At 38.6% G+C, this 5743-nt stretch overlaps 1 pseudogene; it reads left to right on the forward strand.

The window, feature by feature from the left end:
* The first annotated feature begins 5309 nt into the window (after positions 1-5309).
* On the forward strand, positions 5310-5419 carry LOC115868800 (annotated as a pseudogene).
* The last annotated feature ends 324 nt before the right edge of the window (positions 5420-5743 follow it).

Here is a 5743-nt window from a genome sequence, read left to right on the forward strand (position 1 = left end):
GGTGGGGAAGGGAGGTGAAAAATGAGGAGCTGATACCACGGGCTCAAGCAGAAAGAAAATGTTTTGAGAATGATGATGCCACATATGTACAAATGTGTTTGACACAATGGATGGATATATGGATTGTGATAAGAGCTGTAAGATCCCCCAATTAAAGTATTTAATGAAAAAATTTAAAAAGTTAAAATTTTTTGATTTTCTGAAGATACTCTGAGGAAGATGAAAAGGAAGCACAGAGTTGAGAAAACACATCTGTTGCTCACTTAGCAGTGATCTCATTATCCAACATTTCACATTTACACCAATAGCAAAAGAAAGAAATCCGTCTGATCATTTGGCACTTTAATGATGACCATCTGGCAGTCACAGTGACGAAGGAAGAGGGGAGAGTACCAGTGGCTGTAATGGTTCAGGCTGTGTGTCTACTTGGCTGGACCACGAGTCTCAGTGATTTGGCAGTTATTTAGCAGGAAGTAATGACATTGGTTAGCAGTTATGTAATTAGACAACCATCCTCCATTTGCGCTCTGAAATGGCCATCTTCCATTTTCACACAATGGCGATATTTGGAACCTAACCACATTGATACTTGATAAAGAACTTTTAACTTGATAAAGAAGATACTTGATAAAGAACTTTTATCCAGCATACATAAAGGCTACCGAAGAATAAGAAGACCAAGAGAAAAAGGAAGGCATTTAAAATGAACAAAAGGAAAAAATAAAATTAAAAAAAATGAACAAAAGGTCTGAACAGTACTTCACTAAAGAAGACAGAAGGATAGCAAAGAAGCAAATAGAAATTTAGATGAAGTCTAAATTTTAGATTCAAACCACCATAGCACACCGGCTAGAATTTAAATGACTGGTAATAACAGATGTTGGCAAGGATTTGGAACGATTGTAAATCTCATGAATTGTTGGCAGAAATGTAAAATGGTGCATCCTCTTTGGAAAAAAAGTTGGCAGTTTCCTGAGAAATTAAACATACACTTAACATGACTCAACAAGAGAGCTGTAGACATTTACTCAAGAGAAATGAAAACCAGAAACATGCAAATCTTGGCGAAATATAACCACTCACATCATAATAGCTAACAATAGGAAACCCCCAAATGCCCATCATTAGGATAAATAAATCGTGGCAAATTTATAATTGGCATATGATTTTATACCAAACAAGGAATGAAGTGGACATGTGTGCAATAACATGGATGAATCTCAAAAACATGCTGGACCATAGAAGCCAGGCTCAAAAGAGTCTGTAATAGATGGTTTCATTTGCAGGAAACTATAAAAGTCCACTCTAATCTACATGGACAAGAGCAGCTCCATAGTCTGGGACCAGGAGCGTGGCATGGGGTGTAGGGGAGGAGACTGACTAAAGTCAGGCACGGGACCTCTGGGATTACAGAAGTGTTCCGCATGCTGAGTGAAATGGGAGTTACACAGGTGTGTATGCTTGTCAAAACATCAAGTGTGTGCCTAAAATGATGCATTTTACTGTTTGGGAGCTAGACCTCAATAAAGTTGGTTAGGAAAAGCCCTAAGTAAAGCGAATTGCTGTCAGCCCAGCTTGCTCAGACACACTCTTTTTCAGAAACCATGTGTGAACTGCAATCACACTTCATCAGCAGGCCCTGGAACGTGAGTATAGCCACTAAACACGTTCCCAGACATTGACGCATCACTCACAGCGAACAGATCATCTATCAACCCTTGTTTGGAGGGTTTGAAGTATTCTCTGACTTGAGATAGGCCACTACCACCCGCGACAGAACATTGCATCCTGCAGATAAAAAACAGGAGACATCTATTATCTTACTCTCCTGCATAGCCTAACATCAATAATTTTTTTCCCTCCTGTATCAGACGAAATTCAAAAATGCAGGAAAGCTAAGTAGGGTAAAGATGACAAATGAAGAAATGTGCTCAAATTTAAAGATGGGTATATAGTGTAATAGTCAAGTTCTCAGTTTCTAGCCAAAAGGTTGGCAGTTAGAATCCTCCCCAGTGGCTCTGGAGCAGAAAGGCCAGGGGAATGGACAAATTACAGCCTTAAAAAATCCTATGAGGCAGTTCTACTGCATCATATGGGGTCTCTGTGAGTCAAAAATCAACTCGACGGCACTTAACAACAGCCAACTTTATAATTCCAAAAGATGCAATCTTCCTAGTCCAGAAAAAACAGCTATAACTCAAGCTTTGTCACTAACACACACACACACACACACACACACACACACACACACACACACAACCCCTTAGCAGTTCTCCAGTTACTCACTTGCAAGAATTCCTTACTTTCTCCTTGCAACATTCAACAAACAAGCTTCATTTTGAGCCAACAATTTGTCTTTGACTAAACAGGCTTTTGCTTTGAGTTATTACCATTTTGTTCTTAGAGAAGGAAAGTGATGAAGCAAAATATCTGCTAAATAGACCGTAAAGTTTGTCACTGGTCCAAGCGTTGACATACCAACAAGCTAGACAACATTATCTAGGTGCTTCTTTTGTTTTGGTTTTTAACTTAGATGCTATCTGGCCGAAGGCCAAGGGAAAAACACTGGTATTGAATTGGCACAGCGTGAAGCTGTGGGGGGGAGGCTCGGCACAGTGGCTGATTAAATGCAGTGTAGACCTATTTCCCTGGAATCCAAACATCTGAAAATTGAAATAACTGATTTTTTTCTGCTTATTCAAGGATATCTGAGAAGGCAAAGACATTTCAAGACAGTAAAGTAGTGCTTGAAAATAAGAGAAACTTGCATTTAGTATAATTTAATATTGAATATATTGCCTGCATTCTGATTTTAGAAAATAATATGTTTTATGATGATAACTTAATATGTCAAGCTATTCAAATAGTCATCAAGGAGCTCCTGATAAGTAGAGACTATGTGGATTTCATTTCATCCCATATCTAGCATATTGTTAAGCACAAATTACATCTGCAATAAATATTAGCTGGAATACAATTAAATTAAGCAGTATGATTCCATTTTTAAAAAGGAATATAACTCCATATATGTATTCATATATTCATGTGAACTTGGCATAATCATTATGTTAACCAAAGACCACTGCAAGAAAGAGGGATGGACTTAATTCAATAGAGGAGAATTTTACATTTTATTTATATGAGGGAGCTTCAAACAGTTCTTGGGGAAATGTAATCAGAAGACAGTGGAATTTTCCCACAAACTTTCTTAAGCTCCCTTGTGAAGGACAAGGTAAAGATCATGGACTTAGAGTCAGCCAAGTTCAACGCTCAGCTCTACCACTTTCCAAATAGGTCTTTGGAATAGTTTATAAGATTGTAATAGATTCTTCCTTTTGGAGTTAGGCTAATAATTACAGCGTACGTGTGTATTATTGGTGTTTAGCAAGTACCTGAAAAATGTTAACTATTACTCGTAGTTTTTTTTTTGAGTTGTTAAAATAACTAAGTAAATACAAGGAGCTTTCCCAAAAAACCTTCATTTTTTCCAGAAACTTTTCAACCCCATTTAACATTTTGAAATAAAGAAAAACTATTTCATGGAAACTATTTTTAAGGTAAATGAACTATAATACAATAAAGAGAAGGAGGAGAAATAAGAAAGGAGGGCCAGGAGGAGAAAGACAGTTATCAATTTCATCTTGATAAACTCTCTCCTTAACTCATGTGGACTATTGCCCCGTACTTGATACAGTGTTGTTGTCACCGATTCTACTTTCACCTTTACCGCGAGTATTTCTTCTGTCTTCGAAAGGTTGCTATGAGTCAGAATGGACTCAGTGACAGTGTTTGGTGTGGATAGATGAGTTCATCTCACAAAAATGCTCGGATGTGTTGAACTCCTAACCCCTCCTGCTCACAGAAAGATTGGTGGTTGGAACTCCCCGGTCACTCCTGGAGGGAAAAGATGAAGCAGTCTGCTTCAGAAAGATGCACAACCATGAAGATCATAGGAAGGAGTTCTACTCTAGGGTCCCCGTGAGTGGTAGTCGACTCACAGTGATTCCGTACTGGCAAACGGGATGCTGTTTGGAAACAGGAGTTTTCCTTTGTTAAGTTCACTCAGTCTGATGCATGCTAACTAAGTCCATTCTTGCATGGGGAAAGAATGCCAAAGATTGGCTGAAGATACCAACAACTAGAGGAGAGGCTCAGAAAAGAAGTGAACATGACTGAGAACCGGATTTGGGTGCTTATCTTCCAGAACTATGAGAACGTAGCTTTCTGCTCTTTAAAGCCACCAGCTTGTGGTCTGTTGAGGCCACACTGGGTAGCTAAGACGTATTTGTTGTGTTGGATCCCTTTTCCTGAAACCTAGATTTTAATTTCAACTTATTCTCTTATGGTGGATCAGATCCATCATTGCCTTCTGTGAGGCACATTTTGGGAGATCTGGTATGTGCAAAAAAATCTTTATTATATAGCCTTGTACTAAATTGTATTGGTGTGTCTGGTTATAAAATGATACACTAGAAATCCTATTCTGCCATCATTTTAAAGGCATTGCTATATTGCCTGATACTTCCAGCATAGCTGAAAAAAAGTTTGGTATCATTCAGATTCATATTCTTTGTTTAAAACTTTTCTCCATGGAAGCTTTTAGAATCGTCTGTACGCTATGTGCTCCAGACATGTGAAGTGACTGTGTGTAGTCCTTTCATTGTGGCAGGCACACAGTGAACCTTACCGATCTGGCAACTCACGGCCCGCAGTTATGGGAGAGTTTCACAAATTATTTCATGGTTAGGAATGTGAAATAGGTCTGTTTCTGCTGATTTTCCTCTCTGGAATATTTTTCTGTAAAATTTCTGCTTACCATCTCCTTTTATTTTTCTTTTACTTTTTATACATATCTCAACTTTATTTTCCAAATCTCTATTGAATTTTTGTTTCTATTTCTCTGATTTCCACATTCCAAAGATTTAAACCTTTTGTCCTCTGAATGGTCCTTCTAACTTTGTTTTTTAGAAAAGCATGTGTTTTTGTTTCATAGATGTAACTTATTCTCCTGGATCTTTAAGAATATTATGAGAAAGTTGTTTGGCTAGCCCTCACCACTAGTTTCTTCTCCCTCGATGGTCTCTCTTCCCTCCCATTTATTTCAGTGTGTCTTCTATATTTTTAAACAAAAAAAGGAACACTGGTGACCATGTGGGTTGAACATCGGACTGCTAAATGCAAGGTCAGTGGCTCAAACCTACCAGCTGCTCCATGGATGAAGGAGAGGCTCTCGGCTCCTGTGGTCTCAGAAACCCTGAGAAGCACTTCTACTCGGCCCTATAGGAGCTCTATGAATAGAAACCAACTCAATACTCTGGTTTCTCTTCAAATCGTATAAATCTTTCACCTTTTACTAAAGATTTCTGTGGAGAGGAACAAGTAAGAGCTCATAACTAATTTTTTGAAGTCCTAAAGGACTGAAGAAAAAAAAAAGAATAGAAATCAACTCGATGGCAAAACATTTGGTTATGGGTCTTTTTGTCTGTTTGTTTTTATGTTAAAGGCTCTCTTGTAGTGTCTGGTGATCTTTCCCGGCCCATTTTCAAAGCAGGGCATGTGGTACTTTCTTGGAAGATGATCAGGCAATATCATAGCAATGGGAGTCCCTGATGTCAGAATCTCTAGGCCTTTGGTCTTGAGCTAGCCTGAATCCCCAGATAGGTCCTCTATTTTCCTACCTCTGAGAAGCTTGAGACCTGGTGGCTGAGCAGGGACAGAGAAACAAGTGTCTCAGCTCTCAGAA

This window comes from Echinops telfairi, unplaced genomic scaffold, assembly GCF_000313985.2.
Source record: "Echinops telfairi isolate 266 unplaced genomic scaffold, ASM31398v2 ScPeMD7_18;HRSCAF=68, whole genome shotgun sequence".
Lineage (NCBI taxonomy): Eukaryota > Metazoa > Chordata > Mammalia > Afrosoricida > Tenrecidae > Echinops > Echinops telfairi.